This window comes from Lutzomyia longipalpis, chromosome 2 (genome assembly GCF_024334085.1).
Source record: "Lutzomyia longipalpis isolate SR_M1_2022 chromosome 2, ASM2433408v1".
Lineage (NCBI taxonomy): Eukaryota > Metazoa > Arthropoda > Insecta > Diptera > Psychodidae > Lutzomyia > Lutzomyia longipalpis.
In genome coordinates, this window is record NC_074708.1 from 19,887,436 (window position 1) to 19,912,539 (window position 25,104).

General features: G+C 34.3%; 1 protein-coding gene and 2 long non-coding RNA genes across 3 annotated transcripts in view; 1 reads left to right on the plus strand and 2 right to left on the minus strand.

Moving 5' to 3' along the window:
• The window catches only part of LOC129789351 (uncharacterized), a 33,859-nt gene that overhangs the window by 5,755 nt on the left and 3,000 nt on the right, over nucleotides 1-25,104 (minus strand). The gene's annotated exons all lie outside the window — the stretch shown is intronic.
• LOC129789512 (uncharacterized) lies at nucleotides 1,338-5,295 on the minus strand. Its single transcript, XR_008750466.1, has 2 exons — nucleotides 5,192-5,295; nucleotides 1,338-5,119 (listed from the first exon to the last, which is right to left on the minus strand). It is a non-coding gene; the product is annotated as an uncharacterized LOC129789512 (long non-coding RNA).
• On the plus strand, nucleotides 6,986-9,594 carry LOC129789509 (uncharacterized). The gene is made up of 2 exons (XR_008750463.1): nucleotides 6,986-7,299; nucleotides 7,359-9,594. It is a non-coding gene; the product is annotated as an uncharacterized LOC129789509 (long non-coding RNA).

The following is a 25,104-nucleotide window of genomic DNA, read 5'->3' on the forward strand; positions in this document are numbered from 1 at the left end:
AGAGGGAATCCGTATAGTAAAATACCAATAATTACGTTATTTATGTACTATCGGATAGAGCAATAATTTGCCGCATATAATGACTTCCAAAATATTATGAATGAACTCTACCTAAGCGATTGTAAACAATGTGTGTGTAAGAAAAAAAAATCTTAAATAGTACAAATCTGTGTACATTAATAGTCTCGGCACGACGCTTAATCGTTTTAATGCCCATTCTTGATTTCTTGTTAAAAATCTCCCATAACAATGACAGAAAGCATGATTTTGAAAATGATTTGTTCGGTACCTACAACATTTTTGTTAACGAAAAATATAAAAAGTCATGATTAGGGTAAAAATACATAGTCATACATATTCTTTCAAAGGTAGTTAACTTTGTATCATGGAGCTTTTCCAATAACGTAAAGTTTGCCTTAAAAATATAGATATTAGATCAGTTTTTTTAATTAAATAATCATTCCACATACCTATACTATGTACAAACGTTTTCATATCAATTTAAGTTTTTTGGGGGAGATTCTTTAAAATATTTTTTTTTACATTATGAATATTGTACGCAGTGTTGAATATATAGAAAAAAAACGTTCAGCAACAAGAAAAAATGAAGCAAATAGGAAGATAGAAAAAATAAGGACACTTGTTGGACATATTAAAAGAAAGTATCTCGAAAGGACAGTTGCAAGCCTTGAAGATCCCTCACAATAGCAAACAGTGTAGACCGCAGTGTTGCAACAACACTTCTTTTAGTGGCTAATTTTGACAAGGCAACACACCGCCTAAATTACAATGAACACCTCACCATGTTTTTGAGAGAGTTCATGAGATTTTCGAAAGTTAAGCGCACACTATTCATCCTATACACACATTTCTAAATGGGCAATAATATTCAATGAATATCTATATTATTCATGGACATAATACGTCAAATATTCCAATCTTTTTAGCAAAAATTTTTGGCGATTTAAATTAATGTATCTTTTTGCACAGTGTCCTGTATCTTAAGCTTCAATTAAACCTAATCGATATCTTTTGAAAAAAAAATGTAACTTTGAGATCATAATAAGAAAAATAATTTATAAATTAAGTAAAATATCTATGTATACTCATAATAATTAATTAGTAAAGGGACGACCGTAGGCGATGAATGGATGGCCCTGAGGAAGGACTTAAATAGTCCGAAACGTTGGCCAGAAATAAAAATTAATTAGCCGAGCGTGAGACCGAAAATCCATCTTTAAAGAAAATCCATAATAATTAGTTTTTGATTTCTTCATCCATAAATGATTTTTGGTAAAGCGAAGAATCTTCAGACATTTTCTTCTTCCTGCCTTTCCTTTGTGTCAAGTTTTTATTTTTTATTTTTTGCATTGTGTAGTGAGTTTCACGCATTTTCACGTTGAAAATGTAACGGCTTAACTGAAAATTGTATGAAAGTGGCAAAATGGTATTAGAGGCGAAAGAGCCCAATGCGCGGAGTGTACAGAAAATTGTATTTCTTATTTTTTGTTACCCCGCTAGTGACTCTACCGCATGACTTTTCAGCGAAACGGTTTCATAACCTCAATGTTCGCCACTCACTCGCATTTTGTTGAGTTCGAAAATACAAAAATGCTTGTGTGGATTAGAATGGAGGCTGGCTACCAAGTCCCCCCATCAACTCGACAGTATTTTCTTGAGAGCTTCTCAATTGCCATGGAGTTTCGTGTTCATTTCACGATTTCTGTTCACCTCTCTCAGTCAGTTTCTCTCGCTGTTTTCCCATTCCCTCTTTACGTCCCTCCACCTCTTTCACTTCGTAATGTATCTGGATTATCTTTGCCTTTTTCTCTTCATTTCTGTTTTTTTTTTCGCTGATGCTCTTCCCATCCAGCAGAGCTCTTCTGTATCTATAGGGCCCCCGTGTGGCATGAGGGGACAACAGCAAAAGAAAAGACGGAGAGAATTTCTGTTCAACACTCTCGATATGTCGTCATCGTCGTCTTTGAAAATTCCTTGATTATTATTTTAAGTAATTTTGAGTTATACTCATGAACGAGTGATGCCACATCACAGAAAAGGAATAACAAGAGATTCTGCAGGATAAAAAAAAATCCCTCAATGCCCTCCCACATCCGCATGAAGTCAAGAGTGTGATTTCGAACGAAGTGGCGGTATTGGGATTTATTTATAAAGTTGATGACTTCGCATTCTCAACATCATTGGCGCAAAACTCTCTAAAAAGAGAATACAAACCTATGGCGGACCGATTTCGCGCCTTATTTTTAGAGACATATCTAGCATTCCACTATTAATTTTCATCTTTTCCAACATTATTCTATATCCCGAATAACGGCGAAATATTTTCCCATAATATATTCTATCGATATTAATTTTCGAAATATTTTACAAACTTAAAAATTATTTTTCGGGATTAAAAAAAATTAAGGATTACTTAATTGAGGTGTAATACAGTAAAAACAGTTTAAAATATTTTAGTAAATAGTTATTTTTTTTTAAAATTTTCTATGGTCAATACTTTTCGCATACATATGCTACATTAATATCTATCTTCTTTTTCCTTGCAATATTCTCTCCACGTGGGTAAACCACAGCAAAGTGATTTCTAAATTCTCCTCTGGAGTTATCAAAAAAAAAAAGAGAAATAACATACCTACCCACGTGAAAGGAAGTGAACTTGAAGCGTGTAATGCTTTTCATTTGAATTTTCAGCATTCTCTTTCCATTGTACCTCTCATAATCCGCCAAATATCTCCTGACATACTCTCGCGAGAGGAGAAAAGGGCCTTCTCTCGCACTTTAGTTTTCTTTTTTTTTACCAAAATCCTCATCATTGTAATACACACAACAATAATAATGGTAATAATCATATTAATATTTTCTCATGAATGCACACGCAACACCGTGCGCTGAACTTTTTCTGCTCTCTTCCAACCCATCAGCTATTTCATCGTCTTCTCTTCTTCAAATTTCATTCCATTCCCAGCCACCACTCTGCGCAACCAAAGAGCTATACAATTCTCAAAAAAGTGAACACACCACAAAATATTCGTCTTTCTGTTTTCCACACACATCCCAACCATCGGATCTGCCGACTCTCCTCACAAGCACCACACGCCGGTGTGCCAGCTTTAGCATTTTCAACATAAAACTCTCTGAGTTGAAGAGACCATGGCTATAGCAAACATTTTATAACCAACCAACACAAAGTGCCTTCTGAAATAAAGAAGCGACAACGCTCTGAACTAAGAGTTTCTCTCTACCATCGGCACAGTCACAATATTCACAAAATTACTTACAGCATATACCATGGTTAGCTATAGCGAGATACAAAACATTGAAGGCAATGGCGAGTTGAGATCTCTCAGCTATTTGCACAGGGTTACTCTAAACTGTTTTTTTTTAAGTAGCTTTTTGTATCCTATATTAAGCTTTCATAAAAAATATTTATTAATTTACGCGATATTTATCAATATAGGATGTATAACACTATTTAGAAGCAGGGAATTTAAGGGCTAAATTATGTTTAGTTCCATTTCTGTTATGTTTTTTTTTAATGAAATGAAATGAAAAAAATACTTAAATATAGATTTTTTTTATAATTTTCTAAATTTATAAGTGACTATATAACCCCTAAGCTAGAGCGGAACTCATATATATTTTTTAAATTGTATGTTGTTTTTTGTGTAACCCTGTAGTAACTCTTACGACAGCGGATGGTAGAATTGAGTTGAGAGCACCCATGGAGAAGTTAAAGAAGAAGGCCTCAGGAATAAGAATATTTTTCATGAAGAAGAACTCCACTATGAGAACATTCTGAACCGTTGTTGCTGGCCACTTTATACTGCGATTAGTCCAAGCTTCGTTCCATTCTAACGGTTTATGTTTACACTCATTACAGACTAAATCTATCTTATTCTTAACGCCAAAACTATAGCAAAGAGATTGCTGCCAAAATCATATTCAATAAAAATGATGGCATACTATCAGTGAGCAAAAAAATAATCTACAAATTATAAAATATAATATATATTGCACAGGGAATCATGTACAATAGCGTTTACAGAGAAACTATATAGTAAATCACTATGTGAATCATGTAAGGGTTTGCCGTGGGTGGTGAGGGATAAAGTGATCCTGTAGGTTGCCCTTCATCCACTGTCCAGGTCATAATAGGTATGAAAGGAAGCCGAAGGATAACGGATAGACCGACCGAGAAACCTTTTTGGTCCTTTTTCCATGAAAATCATATCTTTTTCTGCCTTCCCTTGCCTTTTTTTCTGTCTCCCATCGTATACCTTCGTCTCTCAGCTTGTTGTACCCCTCACACACCACCCATACATTTCTATCACCAGAGGCAAACTGGAGTTTTATTTCCCATGCGACTCTTCACTGTTTCACCATCTTCAAAACCTTATTCACATACCACTTTTTCCCATTCACCCTCTTTAGCGCACCCTATATCAGGTCCCTAAATAAAATGAATATTCTATCGAAAAATACTTAAATGAGGGTGAGTAGGTATAAGAAAAGTCCCTATGCTGCTCCCAATTTGGGCCTGTACATAGAGGGAAAACTTGCTTTTTATTTAGGTAGATGAACAGTCCCAGTGTAGGAAGGTTATGGCAGTTGTTGGAATGGATCGGGGATAGAAACCCAAAAAAATCCCTGAAAACCCTCGAACCCTCCTTTTTCACAGCAACACCATAAGGCTTACATGGGGAAAATTCAACCAGCACCACATTGCTACATACCTATTCCTCTTTTTCTCAAAATCTCATTGCAACTTTGCATGTGGGCCGCAGTTGTGTGTGGGTCAATAAGTGTTTAAGGGAATATTTTGTGGACATTTTAACTATAATGTTTAAAAATAACTAAAGGTGATAGAATGAGTCTTTCGTTGCTTTTCGGTATACTTTAACTTGTAGGCACTTTTATGGAGAAATAACAACAAGATCAATGAGTAAATACTGAATGCATGTTGGATGACACAACCAAATTTTGAAGCATATTTCATTTTTTTGAAAATTACTTATGCTAATTTGTGCTCATCCCAAGTCTCAGCCCGATCTGACGACTTTGCATATATGGAGGCTCACATGGTTTTGCTTTATCACAGCTAAAAGGTAATGGATGGGAAGGTGGCACAAGTTAGTAAGTAGTGCAAACTAATATTAAAAGAAAGTCATACTCGTTTTTCCTATTCGAAGTCCCAAAAAATTTCGGACCACAACTATGGGGAGCTGAGTTCTTGGGAGCTTATAGCTGTTTTAGGATATTTCGAAATAAGGGAAAAGCAGACAAAAATCAAATTGCAAACTAAATATATTAATTATCAAACAAAACTAAAACTATCAGCTGATTCCTAGTACATATAAAATACCCATTCAACAATCGCACGTTACACCACACATATGTGTATTTGTCATACCTTTATCTATTATTATAGGCATCTATGAGCCCTGATAATCTATCATTGAGTCATATTGCCAACAGCTTGAAGTGTAGGAAAATTTCTTTGATTATTCAAAGAAATACGAAATTTCAAATTTGAATCCCTAAAAATTCTCTAATTTCTAGAGACATCGAGGATAGGTGTTGATAACAAAACATTATTGTGTTTCATATAGTTTTTGTCTATAGAAAAATTTTATTTTAATGTATATTATATATGTACGTACACATATATATATATATATATATATATTTATACATATTACACCACCTATTCTTCCATATCATTCTTACAATACCCATACCGTTGCTCGTATCCAACCCGTATAGGAGAGACGAGGGTTCATTAAGATTTTGTATGAATTTAAGTTTACAGAATTTAGAGAGAAAAAATATTTTTTCAATAGGTCGCCTTTTCCCAAACTGTCTTAAATGACTTTGCTCTATCTTATTGAACTTTTTCGAAATTCCTGTCTGATTAGCTCCGGTCACCCCTAGAAATTTTCATCATTCTCTAAAACCATCCACCCCATACATATACCATCTCATCTACTCCCACTGCGAAATCAACGGTACGGTGTGGGGAGTTCTGAAGTGGTACAGCGTAGTTGTCGGGTTCCTCTACCTACTTCTATATATAATACATTGAATATATGGAGAGAAATCTCACTGCTGCAGAAAGTTGGATGAAGGGTATACCAACCCTTACCAAATTGTTCAGTGTTCTTTGCAAGAGCAAGGGGTAAATGAGCCTGGGGAACTCGGTGAAAATATTTCTATAGCATATTCTATATAGCAACGGAGCCGATGAGAATGGTGTATGGAAGATGAACGAAATGAACATACAAGAATACTAAGAGCTTTACTCTAACAGAACTCTTCTCGTGCACTTTCTACATTTTTCTCGTTCGCATTTCAACTAAATGAGCTTTTTCAGTATACGTTCATATTTCCTTTTAATTTAAAAATCGACTTTTGAGAACGAACGAATTTAAATTATTTTCTAAACGTACCTTTTCAAAAAAAAAATTACTAAGCCCTGGAACTTCCGGAATATTAAAAAACTCATTGAAGCTCAAGTTGGTTTTTTTATTTCCCCCCTTAGCGCCCATAGGTCTTCGGAAAACGATTCCATGACCAATGGTCCAAGAGCTCAAGTTGGTATATGTATAAAATATGATATGAAAAAGTTATTTTATACAAATGACTTTATCGATCCGTAAGAAAACCAAGTATGTACGTACAGTAAAATTAAAAAGCAGAAGAAATTTATTATAAAAATCATTAAAAATAATAATAATAATAATAATAAACAGTTCTACTTTGATGTCCTTCTTAGCGATACGAATTTTTGTAATATTTTTTTTTTTAATAAGTAAAATAATTAAATTCAAAGTTAAGAAATCATAATAATTTTCTAACAAAAAAGATCCCTTCTTAGTACTTGGAAGCGATAGCAAAATAGAAAAAAAAACCTTAAACCATAGGCGTATCCTTTGAAATCATCCTAAAATTTGGTTTGCGTCTTCTGTCTCTTTCCAAAATCAATTCGAGCTTTGGATAACAATACTTTATGGTAGGCAGGAAGTAAGAAGACCCACTGTAAGACATCTGCTCATTTATGCACGCAGCTAAGATGTACATATGAACCTCAATTGGGTAAAATGTAAGGCGAGTGTATAAAGGGTGAAGCGACAGCCACATTTAACCAGAAAATAAATGGCATACGAGCCTTTAGGTCTTAGTGTACATTCTCAACTGATTAGGGTAAGAGCGTTTCATTCGCTTTTAAAGTAAAAATATTTCTGATTGTAGTGAAAAAAAGTCTCAATATTCATGGTTCCGGTATTCATCTGAGATCTTTTTACAATACACGTATAAAAATCTCTCTCTCTCTTTCTCAGCACTCTCGGAGACAATCGATTTCATTCAATATTGATGGTATACCCTCACTGAATCGTATGCTTCTATCTCATTGATTTGAGAGAGCTCACCGACAAGTTACGTTAAAATGCTGTTGGCGACTTTGGCGGATGTTCACACAAAACCACATCACGGATTTAGTATGTGTAATGTGTATGTATTGAAAAAAAAACAAATAAAATCGGCAAAGGAGCTGCCTAACTATTGCAATAGACACCTGTTGAGAAGAAACCTCATGCATATTACCATTAATAGGAATATGATCTTTATATAAGCTCAGAAGTAGCGAAAAATACATAAAATCAGTAGGATAATAATGATAGGATTGCTTTCCTAAAAAAACCGGTCATATTTTTTTTAATTTGTAAGTGTAGAAAATGCAAAAAGGTAAAAATAAAAAAAGACTACTATAACAATTCAAGATTTGCATTATATTTTTTTCAAAAAATTTAGATGTGTTTTTTTTCGGGCTCAAACTTGGTCCCTATATTTCCAAAAAAAAAAACGTAAAGTTAAAAAAAATGGATGTTTGTCCTTATTTGTTTATTGTTACTCCACGAATTAAGATCCAATTTTATTTAAATCGTATGAAAAAACTTTCCGTATAGATATCAAAGAAAACTTATGTTTTAAAGCTATCCTATTATTTACATTCCTTCAATTACATCATCTTCCACTGACAATGAATGTTTTCTTGTCATGTTTTGTTTTGCAAGAATCTTTATATTTTCAGTTTTTTTTTAAGTTTTCAAGAAAATATTATTGCACATCCACTAAAGAAGATGCAATGAGCATCGATAGCTCTAGAATTGATGCTTTTTAGTTCTTAGCTAAACTTGTTTCAATTTTCATCAAATTAATAAACCACCCCTTACCATACTTCGTATTTTTGCAAGAAAACACTATTACGAGAGTTTATAGTATCACTTCATTTTTTTTACATAATGCCTTATTAGGTATCTAATAATTTATGTTATTTTTTACCCTGTAGGTCTTTGGTCAATCATGACCATTTTGACCAAGAGACTTTTTTTTTTTAACCTGTAAGACCAACTAATCTCCTTCTCTGGGAAGGAGACAGTGGAAGGATGAGCCAAAATAATTTATGTTATATATAAAATACCAGCAATGCAAGTTGTCCATTAAATATTATCCTAAATTAGTATGAAATGTCCATCTTTCCATTACTAGTGATCTCAAAATTATAATAGTCTTATCACAAATAAAATACATATTGGTTTGGAAGCATTACCTATACCTACTGTGATATAATAAACAATCCCACAATCCTTAGAAATTATATATGTGTACATATATAGTGCAGTATCAGAAAATACTTAAATTTTACCAGGGTTGTACTCAGACAAGAACTAAAATTCAATAAAAAATATTGTATATATATTTTTTTGTGCAAGTTTAGATATTATTATAGGTTTTAGAACTTTAATAATTTTATATTAAATTGGTGTTGGCCACGAAGTGGAACACCAATTAATAAATAGTTTCTACAAGTTAATAATTACATATTTAAAATAAAACTTTTTTTTAAATACGTGCATTTTATTTTAATTGTAAGAGCGTTGTAACGTTTAATTTTGTAAAAGCGATGCTTAATGTCATTCTTATTTTTATTTTAACTCAATATTGGAACTTTCTCACGATATAAGAAACAAGAAAAAAAAATATAATTGATAGTTTTATTAATGAGATGCCTAAAAAGCCCTTAATTGACATAGTTTCCAGAGAAAAATAAGTTATACTGACTGAGCACTGAGTTTTCGACACAAATATGTATATATTAAAAGTTGGAATAGATACTATTTGCCAGATTAATATTATTTATAATTTACAAATTAAATAAAAGGCAAAATTCCCAAATACAATTCTGGGATAAACTCTGACTGAACATAGGTTATGTGCTTGTATATAATAAGCACAAATACGGTATAGAAAATATAGAATTTATATCAATACATTAGTCTGCGAGTATAGATAGATACGAGTGAGTGTATAGCGACGATTTCGTCCGGTTGAAGTCATCGCTTCGAATACACTCGACAGAATTATGTGAGCGAAAGAGATGATATAGCAGAGGTGAGAGAGGTTTACAATAATGGACCAAAAATGAGATTTGCAATCCATAACTATTGCATATCACCGTCAAATCCGAATTGTATGATTATATTACAATAGACCGAATATTGATAAAATATTATGTAGGTGCTTACGATGTTTTTTTCTTTTAATTTAAGTACACAAAATAAATTGTCGCTTCGCTCCAAATTACCTCGTTCCGCTTCATTGGGGCTATTTGTGCTTCATACAGAGAATTGAGCCTAAGTAAAATTGAGACTTTTTTTCGTGGCATTAAAATTCAGATACAGCGATTACCAAAGACCAAGAAATGCGCATCTTCTTAATAGGAGAAATGTTTGTTTGTTTGAGGCAAATGAACTCCTCCGAAATTGCTGGGCCGATCGTCATGAAATTCGGTATGAAAGTATACGGATTGTAAGCGTTTTATATCACCCCATATAATAATCATTTTTACCCACTTCTTATCTACTGAAGAGTAGGATAATGTATTGTTTTCATTTTAAGCATGCATTGAGATTTTTTCTATAGTTACATTTTACATCCCCTACCCCACTCTAATATGGGTCCCATACAAATTAACTATTTTTCTGAAATTATATTTTGCCTAATAAATAATTCAACGACCAAGAAACCCTTGAAATCTTTGAATTTTGCACTGAAATTTCAAGATTTCAAGCGAATTTCAAAGTTCTGGATAACAGGTTCTATTTTCGCGATCTATTCACCCCCTTCTAAATTATTTTTCCATATTACAACTTCGTATGCAATTTGCTCACATGTGATTGGGGGCACGGGTTAAATAGATTTTATTATATAGAGGAGACAATAATAATGAATTATAAATGTACCTAAACTAGAAGGGTGGTCCTTTTTATTTTTAAGATATGAATGTCAGAAAAAGTTTTTTGAAAAATATCTGAAACATCCTTAATGTTTACGTTTAAGTTATATTTTATACTGAAGATTTAACACTATAAGCGAAAGTGTGAATGCAGTGAAAATCACCCACCGTGTACACGGCTCCTTGCACGCAACGTGCGAATTGTCTTCAATGACCATCATTATATTATTGCCCTCTGTGATATCATGATAGAACCAATTTGACATAAGTTGCTGCATTTGAAACTTCAGAAAAGTAAAGAGTAAAAATACAACAAAACTCAGAAACAAAATTAAAACCAAAAGAAAATAGGTGAATAAAAAAACATGCGCCGACTTTATTCTTTTATTCTACATAACTCTAGCTATTCGTTGTTCTGCGCATAAAATAAAATATACGTAAGTATTTTGTTCCCCGCACTCAGTAGAAAGCTGGAATTTCATCATACACGAACATCGATTCCGAATGGCTGTTGAGTGTGTACGACACAACACGATGGCACATCGGGTACATACTGGCACTGGTGAATCGGGTTCGCTGATCAAATTCCTCGTATTACAAAGCAGCCGATTCAAGTCGTTTAGAGAGAACAGACGCAAGCAAGCGAAAAGCAAGGGAACGAACCAACGAACATACATACATAGAGGAAAATATATTTATAAAGAAACTAATACAATTCTGACGTCTCTAAAAACATCGCCACACACATTACGCTATATTAAAATTATCTACATACTAAATGTAGTCTGTCTCAATGAAAATATCATTTTGGAGTAAAAGATTTTCTTTTATTTTACCAATCTTAGATTTTAGAGGGTAAGAATTTATTCTCATTGCATAGCAAAAGGAAATAAAATCTGAGAAGTCACCTAATCAAATTTTTGTGCTCAGCACATTGTTGTATCGCTCTCAGTATGCCTTATGAGTTGTCCTCCCTTCACTCACAACAAACTCAAAATGTATTGAGAACTCACTTTTGTATAAAATGCCATTCGATCGACCACTCGTTTCATGCCTCTACCATTCGGCTGCGCTCAATGTCCGGATGTTCATGGATTGGGCAATGCCGTTCAGTTTTGGAGGATAGTTCCATGCTTGATGCCTCCTCGAGAAGAGGTATCAAAATCTTAGATTTGTATTGCCCTGAATAGGGGGGCACCACAAGAGGTACAAGAGGAATGTACATCAGACATTCGACTTTTAAATGCTTATCCACTAATTCTAACACGTAAGATGGTCATAGTCACTTTGTTAGATCAGTCTTGGTTCTAAATAAGTATCCTATTTTAAATTATTCTTCCAAAATAGCTTTAGAGTAATAGATCTTTCATTCGGATCGGATTTTATTTTAGTACGGAAATATGTTCAAAAATACATTTAAATTTAAAAAAAAACTGTATACTAGAGTTAAAATCTCCCAGGATGAATAAGATAAGCTTCATGATTTCATTTTTAGACAATACTTAGTAGACCCCTACCAAGTTGTTCTATGCCATTTCATGGATTAAACAAAACCTAGCTCCCATGTAGCTGACTGCTTAGTCGACTTCTAATACATTTTTCTTTCAACCTCGATTTTTCATTACTTGGACGCAATACAGTATGTACTTGGCAATGTGGAAGAAAACGGAAATGTGATGTAAACTTAGAATTAATATCGTATCGTTGATTCTTATGATACCTTTGTTACTAACCTACCTTTCTGCATAACAGGAAAAAAAATTGAAAAAAGAAGTTTTTGTTCACAAAAAACTTATTCAAAAAAAAAAAGATCTCGCCAGGTTGTAGAAATACAATTTTTTGGTTCATTCTAATATGATAAGAATACAAAGCCATAGAGCTTAAGATTTTTTGGGAGATGTTATGATTTTCTCTCCAAAACTTTTTTTTCTAGATTAAAAAAAATATATTGTTGCTCAAACCTTCTGTGTTACTGTTAATATCTCGCTAGCAGAGAAGTATTGAGCGGATATCTAGATATAACAAATGAGAGACCTTTTATTGATAGAAGTGTATTAATATCTCCATAAAACATGTGGACCGCATTTTCTAGTTTAAAATTATTAAAATAAACTGCAAAGATAAAAATTAAATATAACATGGATGGAACAGTATAAAGCGAAAGAACGGTAAGTAAAACTTACGGGCTGTGATTCTTTCTTTGTCAGTGAAATGTGAAGATGGCTGAAAATTGAGGATGGGCAAATTTTGAGGAGAGACTTACTCGCGAGCCGAATCACAGCCAACGCGCAGAAATTTTGAAGAAAGCCTTAATCGTGGTGGGCGTTGGCTGTGATTCGGCTCACGAGTAAGTCTTTCCTCAAAATTTGCCCATCCTCAATTTTCAGCCATCTTCACATTTCACTGACAAAGAAAGAATCACAGCCCGTAAGTTTTACTTACCGTTCTTTCGCTTTATACTGTTCCATCCATGTTATATTTAATTTTTATCTTTGCAGTTTATATATTTATCTTTGCATTTTTATATGTGTGTATATATAATGTATATATCTATGCATTTATATATATTTTACTTTACTTTTATATATGTATATATAAAACGCCCCGCTTCGCGGGGCGTTGGACTTATGCAACTCAAGATATGACATGTTAACTTTAAAACGCGATATCTCCGGAACGGCTACATAGATTTTCTTCATTTTTGGCATGATGAAAGATATTATAGTCAACTATAATATATCAAAAAATGAAGCAATTCTATAAAGCCGTGCTCGAGATATTCATCGAAAACTCATCGAAAATTTTGTTTTCGATTTTAGCGCCACTTGCGGTCATTTTTTGAACTTGCGATGTTCCGAGCAGTTGTAGGGCTCGTTAATATCTTTCATTTGAGCCCGAGTTGATCAAAATCGGTCAAGCCGTTCTCGAGTTATAGCCAATTTTCGATGAAAAATTGTGGCGGCCATATTGGCTAAACGGCTTGGCCGATTTTCAAAAATGAGGTATTGTTGGAAAGGTCTTGATGGCTCCTACAACATATCAAAATTTCAGACCTCTAGCTATAATAGGGGCTGAGATATAGCCAAAATAAAATTTAGGGGTGCTTCAAAATGGCGGCCGGGGGGGTGGGGGGTAAAATTTGACCTCATAATCGGATTTCTTCCACCCGATATATTAACTTTGCCGTTGACCGCAAGTCTCTATCTATTACCGTTTTCGCGCAATTTAGCGTTATACTCCGGCCGGCCGGCCGGCCGGAAAGATTTTTGGCGCCACCGTTTTTTGGAATGTGGGGACCCTAATTCGTGCTTATCCCAAGTTTGAGCCCGATCTGACGACTTTGCATTTTTGAGTGTACACAGAAGCTGTGCTTCTTTGAAGAAAGAATCACAGCTAAAAAAAAATACATTGAATATTTTAATTTATTTTAGACATAATTCCAAATCATATTAAACTTCCATAAAGTTTGGAACTGTACCTTATAAATGCTTGACATTGCAGTTACTAAAGCTGTGAGGTTTTTCATAAGAGTAAGGTACTGAAAAAGCACCGCTCAATAGAAGCGATAGAAGCACTATGTCGGCGCCACTGAGAAATCAACATCCCCGTCAGCGTCACCCAACTAGCACGTTCTCCAAGAACATTTGGCATTTTTTATGTCTACATTTTTCCCACCCTTACCATCGAAAAAAATGTTCCACATTCAATTTATATGTTAGAACTTATCAATATATGATAAATCACGTAAAGGTTTTTTTTACGTTTGCTGTGCGGGGATACAAATCCCAGAAATGCCGACGTCAGTCGATAAGATATTTGGCATTTGAAGTAAACTCGATATTTCTCTCTTTTTGTAAGTATAATCTTACTCTATGTTCAATTAACCCTATATCACATATACCTATGATATGATATATATTTATTATAGTGTGGGATGTCTCTGTTTTCAAGTAAAAAATTTGAATTGACGGTCTCGACAGTGTCGCCACCAATGCAGGAAAATTTTGCAACGCATTTAGAGCGCCAAAAGTGTACTTTCATCGCATTTTGTATATTCTAAAACATACTGTGAATATCTCAGTTCACAGAAAAATCATATAAAATGTATGTATATATATCTCTTGTGGCGAGGAATTGTGAGAGAAGAAAAGTTGGCAAACGTAAAATGAGGCCACCTCTGGTTGGGTGCCCAATCCCACTTCTTTTCTCTCTCTCACCATCTCCATGCCGTCGTCATCGTCGTCGTCCATACACCCAAGCGAAATACACAAAAGACAACTCATGAAATACTCTCTGTTGCCATGTTCTATACTGTATGAAACTGTAGGTAGAAGCACGGGCGTTATATGGCAATGTTTCCACTATGTACCCCAATATAACTCTGTATATATGTATATATACACATAAGATCCATAGTTGAGCTGCCAACCCCATACCATGGTTAGAACAGAGTAACCACCCACCCACAACCTACTGCGATGTACAGCCGTGTCAGGGTTGCCATAGAGACGCATAACATAGCGTGTTGCTAGCACAGTGTTCGTATCATACTTTGTACATAAACACCCCCTCATTTGGTAAATGGTTAAACAGCACCAACCAAAGTGAGACGGGGTTTGTGAGATTGGAAAATTTTTTGGGTCGAAGAGTGGGGAGGGGTGTAGTGTGGGGATAGAAGACTCGAAAAGCTCACTGGAAACGACGACACAAAAAGAGGAACCTAAGGTTGAGATGGGGTGTGCGCACGAAAGTTTTCCCATATATAGGTACTAGCTGTATACAAATGTACGTACATACATATAATATTATATATACATAATCATCCCCACCCATGGAAATATGTGAATGAAGTATTTGAATATATGCTGGGTCTAGGGAGTTGTTGGGGATACATTATGTATCCAGAACAACAATTTACCAGTGGGATTGAGGGTGGAATATTCAGTTGGGTATGTGAAAGCTCACCCGAATGGGGGTGGATGAGGCGACGAGAATCAGTAGGTTGGTAGAATGACGATGATGATGATGATGGGCCATGATAATGATTTCTGTATTCCCACACCATTATGTAGAGTTTGGCTCCAGGGTAGCCCAAAAGCAACACCACACCGTAATGATTTATTATTTACACAGTATCACGGTTTTGAATAAAATATTTACCATCTCCTAGCTAAAATATAAGAAATAATCTCCATCTCTCTCACACAACTTAGCCAAATGAATGCCTATGGGGTCATCTTCTCCCCAGAGTTCTTGACCCACACACCATGGACCATTGACGCTTTTACCCCTTCACCACCTATATAATTGTGCTTTGCTAACCAGTGAACTGAGCACACCACCAAGCGTTAAAAATGACAGAAAAAAAGTCTCACGCTTTAATAAAACTAAACCCAATATTGTGTAAACAACATATAAACGACTATAACTCCCACCCTCAATGGCAAGAAGATATAGAAAACACAATTAGTTGCCTACTTAAGAACAACCGCCTGTTGAATGAACTTATATATGCTATATGTATGCTCCAATGTGCACGACGTGTCTTTTATTTATGCTCTAACAGAAGCGCGACATCCGGAAACTGGCGCCAAAACTTCCCACTAAGAATCTGCTACCCGTAATCGCAAAATTTTCGACTTTTCCAAAATCAACCAAATGCACCAGATGCATGATAACAATATTACCAGCAAATTATAAGCATTATTTAGTTTACTTTTTTATGATGAATTATTATTTATATATTCTATGATAAAAATATAGATACGGTATTAATATTTTGATAACTAAAAAATCAAAATCAAAACGGAATATGTCTTACTAAAGCGTTAATTTGTTTAAAACTTAAGAAAAATTATATCCCGGTACAATTATAGTTTGACAATACACAATTACCTATAGCATTTCTGGAATATAATGGTTATAGCTTTATTTTATTTAATAAACACATAATTTCCGCTTTTTTTAAATTTAAATAAATATGTAGTCTAATTTAAGCGAATATACGTATACCATACAACCCGTGCCCCCAAGTACGTGTCAGCAAATTGCCATTTGAATAAAACGCGTTTTTTGATCCATAAACACGTAAGAAATGAGAAAAAAATTATTTTTATGTGGGAGCGTTATGATAGAGTGAGAAGGCGAAGTCCCTTATAGCACTTGCAACTCGTATTGATCCCCTCTACCTCCAAAAAAGCATTTCATTACAATCAGCCCTGCCGTTTCGGAGGAGTTTATTTGCCTTACACAGACAAGACAGATTTTTTTTAAATGTATCAAGAAAAAGGTAAGATAGTAGTTTTAGCAAATAGATTTAAGTTTAAGACGCGAATTTCCACTTTTTTCTAAGAATTGTTTTTACACCATGTACCTTTAGTCACAAAATATGAACTGGACTTCGAAGTAATGTTTAGTGTGTTATTGGATTTGCTTTCATGTCCTTTATAAATTCTGAGATTAAAATAGTAGTGTACACTAGGCAACCCGAGCAACCAATGTGAGCAAATTTAATTTTCACCTGTAATTTTGTCCGTAAAGATATGAAAAAATATTTTTAAAAATAACTGTTTACTTAGAGCTAGAAAATAAGTGATATGTTTAAATCTTTTCTTGTAAATAAAAGACTGGAATGGACAAGTAGAGTAACTTAACATGTTTAGTAGTATATTTTCTTTAAGTGAAAGTAAAATTTGCGAAATAAGCCATATTATTTGAGTTAACTATAGTCTTCTCTACTATTTTTAAACTCGTCGAGGTTAATGGATCAATCAATATCATTAGAATAATATATTCTTAATAAATTTCAATTTTTTTACATGAATTTATGTATTATATCTTATTTTATGATTGGCTCTGTGTATATTAAAAAGTAATGTATGTTCAGGAACTACTCATTGATATTTAAAAAGTTATCAGCTGAAAGCTTTCTCCAGAACATTGATTCTTCATAACTCAAACAGTTAAGCGAGAGATGAGCATCATACCGATTGTCAGAAAACAGTATCAAGTGCCTCTGAAACAATCGCATTGTGCGACAAGCTTATGATGTACAAATTTTCTTTTGGCGGACCCATTCAAAACCTAAACATTCAACAAGCTGTCGATAAATCTTCGCTGCTTCCAAAAAAACTAACGATCTGTAGGTATAGATATGCTGAAAAGTGAATTGCAAATGAAAAAAAAAACATCAAGGTCAATACTTTTGTTACAAATCGAAAAAAGGTGCGCTATCATAAAACTCTGACTGAGAAATATAAAATTAATAGCCTAATACCATAGACAAAATATTGAACAGTGCATTGCAGTGCAGTGCAACTTTAGGTCAGGAAACTATATACATACATATATTTTTTATATATATGCATTCATCTCTTTCGTAACATATACCCTTCTACTCATGAGTTACCACCCTCTTCGCAGAAAGCTACCACAGAATTTCATTAACAACTCCGTCGACAGTGTCGACGCCGTCGAGGAGGGAAGTTCACGGCGGAAAAAGCCAGGAAAGCATTATGGGGTGTGAGGTAGTGCACACAAAAAGTAGCATTCATCCATGCAATGCTCAGATACAAGAACAGAATAGTAGAAAGCACAGAAGTTTGCACGATCTACATTCTCTATAGCGAGAATGATTTTTTGTGCTAACGATAGATAGGAAATTCGTAGAAAAAGCTCGAAATCGTTAATAAAACGAGAGCTTCGTGTCGGGGGCGCCACCCCCGCTTTTGAGCTTTTTTTCTGTCCTGTTACAAGGGGGCGACTTGGAAATACTCTTTTGCCATTGGTAGAATTTTCTATATCATCCCCCCAAAGTGAAAAAGTTGTATTCTGTCTCTGTTTAACCAATGATGGTTGGTGTGGCACAGAATCTATCTCTTTCATCCACAGAGTAGCCTCATTTTGTTCCCACTCATCCTTGCAGAGGGAATATCTATACAGTGTTATATATAAAAATATATACATAATGTATATACAAAAGTATGTATATATAATCTACAGTACGTGAGAGTTGATTGCAAACCACATTTACCCAACCACCCCAACTAACTGATGGTGTCTTTCCCTCTCATCCGCACAGAATATTCCATCAACTCAGCCACCCTTCCTGGCTACAGCCATGAACAACTCCGACTCACCCTCTATGTCGTCACCCTCTCCGCCTCGTCATCATCCCTTGCTCATCATCACCACCCACCGTACCCGATTTTCATTCTATTGTGCACGGGTGTATGGGTTCAGTATTCCACATTCCCTCTTTCATTCCATTCTGTTCACCATCCTGGGAACAGTGACTCTCGCACATTCTCTCTCCTCCACTCTGCCATCGTCAAGTTAATGTTTTAAATTTTAATCAAGGCGGGGGTGGACTATTCTCATTCCACTGTCAATGCGTCATTCATGACGTGGTATTCTCTATACCTTTTTGAATGTAGTGGTAGAAATATGTATGTATGTGTAGAACCAGCACCAACTTTTCAGAAGGAAAAAAAAAATAAAAGTCATATTGCACTATTTTTTTGTTCTACTGTATCATCCACATGGTAATAATAGAAATGGTTGGACGAAAAAGCAAATATCGATAGATGGAAATTTTATCTTTAAAGATTTTTGTTGTCAAAGGTAGCAAAATATTATGTATAGGTATCATTATCATTTTAATTAAGTACATATTACAAGTTCCTTCAAAAGAAAAACTGTATGAACTGCATATATCGAGTAATTCTCGTTAGGTTTTTAATACCTAATGGATTATAAAATTATTTTGGAAACTCGAGGAATTTTTAAAACAATTTCGAGCCGATATGAAAAAAAAATCTTGTATGACTAAATATTGATTAGAATTTAGTATCTTCATTTTTGGAAATAACTTTTAATTTTTAATTCTCATATCTTGTTCCTGTGGAATTTCTAAAATCATTTGATCATCCCTAAAAAAGTGTTATCGTTTACATTAGAAAGGTACCTAGTAATGTTAAGTTGTATTCGGAGCTATCAATAAACTATACATACCTAATCAAATTTAATTTGAAGCATTATTATGTGCACACATTTTTTCATTTTTATTTATTTTTAAAAAACAATCAAAAAATATGCTCTTATAAATTTGAGAACTAAAGGTTTTTTTAATATAATGTTTTTGAGTAGTGCAAGGGAGTAAGAGATTGACTGAAGTAAAATTAATTGTTTGTATAAACATATTCCTCAAAATATCCCAGTTCTATCATTTAGTGAGTTAAAATTTTAAACTTCTAGTAAAATTCTCATACAAAGTTTGAGCCTGATTGGACAACTTTGAATTTAAAGTGGTACAAAGAAACTGTGCTGCTCTTTTCATTGAAAGAATAGAAGATAAAAAAAAAGATTCTTATGAGTGTGCCATTTTATAGAAAAGGAGGGGGGGGTGAAAAGATTTAACAATATTAGCATAAAGTAGAAATCGTCTCACTAGTATAGGTATGTACTAATGTTATAAAAAAGAACATATTTAAGTAATTTTAAAATTATGCTATACCTAGGTTTTTCACATTTTAATAAAAAATACAAAATTGAATTTCATCTGTCGGCTAAGGCCAGGGCAAAGGCATTTCAGAAGAATTTATTCTAATATTAATGTATCAATAACTAAAAAAATCGACTAATTTTAGGGCTTGAAATTTTTGGTAAAATGACTGTGTATGTATAATATACCTTATATCCTCTTTAAACTTTTATAATTCATATTACGTAAGGTTTTTTTTCGCTTAGTCTTACTAAGCCATGTATTTAACCCTTAACGGTCCTTTGGGTCATGCGCTGACCCAAAGGCTCGATTTTGAAAATGTTTCATTTTGTATAGTTATTTTATGAATATTAAGTCCAAATTAGTACAAGATTATGTCTTTATAATTCCTGATCATTTTATGAACACGGAAGGGCATCCCCAAGGACTCACAGCATCAGGAAGGACGAAAAACTGAAAATTTTTGAATTGGGATTTTTTGCCAAAAATGTCTTATTTGAGCTCAAAGGAACTCATAAAAATTATTTTTAGTTCAATCAGCTCGCTAGATTGATCGCGGACCTTAAAGGGTAAAAAATAATATTGATATTAGTGTGTCTTTTCTTTAATTCTTTTAACATCTCCTTTTAATAAAAATATACTTGTCTCGAAATAAAAGACCCGAGGTTAGAGAGTTGGTCCTCAGTCCTCATACAAATTCGTTATTTTTCGAAAAACTTTCATAACTTTCTAACCATTCATTCCTAGTACACAATCGTCAAAATTAATTTAAATCGAATTTAATAAAATATTAATTTAACCGTAAATCCATGAATTATAAAGATCTTAGATAAAAAAAAAATAGAATTTCATAGTTAAAAAATAAATAATTCTGATATCTGATAATATTCTTTCACGAACCTCAACAAAAATTAAAACAAGAGAGAGAAATGTAAGGTCATCGTTTCCCAAACTACTCATCCAGCATCACCAAGGTGCAAATCTTGGCACAAGCATAATTTGGTGTCGTTGTTCCAGCACCCGCATACTATAAAGCAGTTCTTTGCATCTCATCGAGCGCCGCCGCCGCCAAATGGCATACACTCACTCACGCGTTCCTTATTCTCGCGTGGATGGACATACCCGGATCAGAGTAACAGCGACTAACTACATATTATTCTTTTTTTTTTCATCAGAGGAAACCGAAAATATTCTCTCTCTATACAGTTACACACACACACGCACTCTCCCTCTATTATAATGGAGTTTTCCAAGCTATTCAGTGTATTGACGACAACGCGCCGGATCGGATCTTTCAGTACACCCAGCATTTCCCACCTTAAACAACTCTATTTTCAGACATACTCTTGCCGTCCTCAGCAAAGGGACAAACTTTCTTTTTCAGCGCCAACTTCCCCGCGACAACCGTTCTCAATTGTTTAACGGGGTGTATAGAATATTTCCACCCTCAGCTCTCGGCCTTTGGTTTCTCCTCAGTCTTCCTTTAGCAAAAAGGGGATGAAAAGGGAGAGGAGATAAAGGCAAAAAATGTCACATATTACTTTTTATTCTTGTTCCCGTCGTTCTCGCAAATTCTCCCTCCATTTGATTTTTCTTGATGTATCCCATGCTTAAAGAAGCTCTCCTACCGTAAAGCAAAAGAGAGGGGCGAATGGCAAGGATAAAAAGGAAAAAAAAAGTGGAGGATTTCTCCAGGCGTATAGGGTCTCCGTTCTCATAGCAAACGACGGCGCTGAGTTGTAGACGTCGAACACCTAACAATTCCATTTGGGCATCGATTGTTGTGAAAGTTTCTATTTCGAAATATCTATATAAACACCTATATATATCGTATTATATACATGTATGTATATAGATGCATATACATAGAACAATATTCATCACTGTGCACCCTCGAGGAATACGCAGCACGACTTATACTGTTTTGTACTAAAGACGACTGGTCTCTTTTACGAATATCATTTATGTATATGTATGTACATATTGACTTAATACACTGCGAGAATGTACACATATCGTCTAGGTGCACATAAGAATTTGTGTGAAGGGGAAATGAATTACATGGTCGTTACTATGCAGTAGGTATGTCAGTATTAAACTGTTCGTTTCAGTTCAATATTTCCAAGCTTTAGTCGGCGTGAGTCACTCGCAAGCTCCTTCTTTGTCTCCCTCCCAATATTATCCAGTCCAACATAGTCGCCCCAGACTCGGTCTTTCAGACGCAAATAGCATTGCGACCAAGAAGGACATATTATTTTTGTTCCCTCGAGCATGCTCACATGGGATGTGGTGAAAAAAAAACCAGACTCAAGAATGCATATATCGGTTCAATACATCTTCAACGATCATGTAATTCCACTCCATTGAGATCGTATACTAAACTAATACAATTATACAACACAAGTGAAGAAAAGTCAGCATCCATCGAATCTCTCGCAATGAAAATATTATATAGTGGAAATTTGACTATTTTTAAAAGATTCATTTGGTAATATAATCAAACCAAAAGATGTAAAGTACTTTGGTACTGCAATTATCCTTTGGACATCACCATGTCATCATATAGTAGGAGATTTAAAATATACATACGATAAAATACACTAATTATTGCATTAATATAATCGGGAATGCACGAATATAAATATAGATGAAGATCCTAAATAAAATCAATATCTTTTGTCTATATTTGCGTAAAGGAAATGGCCATGATTTTTAAGGTATATGACGTAGAAAGTTTTCATTAAAACTTTTCAACTAACAGATTATTATTTTCATTTTATTTAGATAATGAATTGTCTTGTATAATTTAAGACACTTTATTACAATCCTCAAAAGTTCTTTTGGTTCAAAGACAAACACACGTTCATCTTCAGACAGAATGATTGTATTCGTCTGTACGAAATGTAGGGGTGATCGACTTTTTCCGCAATTGTTACCAAGTCAGGTGCGTCCGGAGGTATTGTTGCACATACTACAGTTTTTTCCGTGTGAGGGTGATGTGAAAGATATATAAGTAAGTGATAAAATAAATGATCGCTGTAAATGTTTGTAATATTGCTAAATACTATGTAAACACATTAGGTATATATAATAGCGAAATGCATTTATGTAAATATGTACAATTAATGATTTGAAAATCTGTTGTAACTTTTCGTTGTTATTTAAGTTATTTTTGAATAATTATTAACATAAAAACACATTTTTATTAACAATTGCAATAAACTATTTGATGATTAGTCTGATATTCTTACAGTTTCTTTCACTTATCTGAAAAAAGACCGTTTAACTTTAAACCGATTTCGGTAAAAGTTCAACAGGATCATGTAATTTTGGGCGTGTCATTTTCTTTAAAAATTAACTATATAATAAATAAAGGTCTTCCATAATTAGGATTCATCTATATAATAAAGAAAGGTCTGTTTGTTGGTAATCTTCCGTCGTGTTCGGCTATACAAATCTACACCGTTTGTCCGATCGCGATGAAATTTGGTACAGAGGCTCCTTATAACAGGCGGTTTCGAGTGGCCGTATTAATTTTCCCCCCAAAGCCCCCCTTCAGGTAGCCCCCATATAACTCTCATGCAATTTTTGCGAATTTTTGAATTTGGCGCCCGAAATGTTGTATGAAAATGATTTCTTCTCTTTGCAAATTTTTCTTTTGTGTTTGATGAGCGGCCCCAATCTACTTATAAACCATCACAATTTTTTCTCTCTAAAATTTGCGCGAAGCGCAAAACCCCCCGCGAAGCGGGGCGAGGAAAATTGGAGCGAAGCGACAATTTACCTCGTATTTAATATTCTTGCGATATTATTTCCATTCACATTTTTAATAAATGTTCCATTAAATTTATGTTCTATCATAATTATTTTCTTTTAACAATATTTGCGTAATTCGCAATAAATCCCTGCGAAACGGGATAAGGTAAACTGGAGCGAAGCGACAATTTACCTCGTTTACATATAAAAATACAACAAAAAATGTATAACTTCTTGATATATACATAGTTGCTTGGATAAAAGGTTGCTTCGGTTTGTAATTAGCAATGTGACAATATTACTAGTTAACAAATATCTTTGCATCGCTCTTCGTTATAAGTTTATTTTTTTGGAATATCGGAAAAGAATGTTATTTGGTGATCTATTTTTTGTAAAAAAAAACTAATAAGAAGAGATAGTATGTATGTATTTACAGATAAAGAATAGCATCATACTATGATTTCATTATGGTTACTTAGTGACCGACGTTCGTCGAGAAATATTGTGGATTTTTGGGTGCCCTTATAATAGTCAGTGCACAATGAATAGACAGACAGAATATTCATCTGCGAGTATCTCGTCGAGACACAGACGATATGATGGTTCCGCCACGAATGAGCGCACGAGAATGTTTGGCCACGAGATGGACATTGGTGGCAGTAGCTGGAACAAGGAAATCACGTGCTGCTTTCAAGTTATAAGCATATCGCAGTCTGCCTGTGCTTCCTTGTCTACCCTCTCTCTCTGTCCAAGACCAACTGTATAGTATCTGTCTTTGATGTGCTTTTTAGCGTGCCATAAACTCTCTTTTTGCAAAATATATAATCATTCTCATGTGTTGTATATAGTCCATCATCTCTCCAGCGTCACCAGAAATTCTCCTCCAATTTTGGGGAATGCGTATTTTCTGTGTGCAACCCATAAGGCTTACATTCTCTCACATATGCCGTGGCTATAATATACATTTCTGTATCCCGTAGCACCCTTCTATATACTTTTATCACCTAACAGCATCGTCATCATATGTTGTGCCATTCTGAAAAAAAATATTGCAAATATATCCCACCACTATACCCTTCACGATGCTGTATCGCATCTCTTAGCATATACAGCCAAAATACCATATCCACCACATACCATGTAGATTTCAAACATAATGTAATGCTAGGTATTTGCTCCATCAAGGCACACACCACTAACTTACATAAGTTTCAAGTTTCGATAACGAAATACAGTGTATTTAGCAAGAAAGAGATGTGGTTAGACCATATGTACGTTTATGGTGGTGGTATATAAAATGAAAGAGAGAATATGGATGACTGAAGGAAAATTCAAGTGACACCTTATTTATACGGAAATTTCGACATGCCTCTCAGTTCTCAATAATGTCCAGACAGAGGAAGATCTCATCCGGATCAACATGCAATTTGTCTTCTTTTCTTTTTTTTTTTTTTTTGAAAAGCTAGTATAACTTCAAATCTTCTAACTCCTAACAGAGATCATATTGTAATTATATGGTATCAGTCGTTGT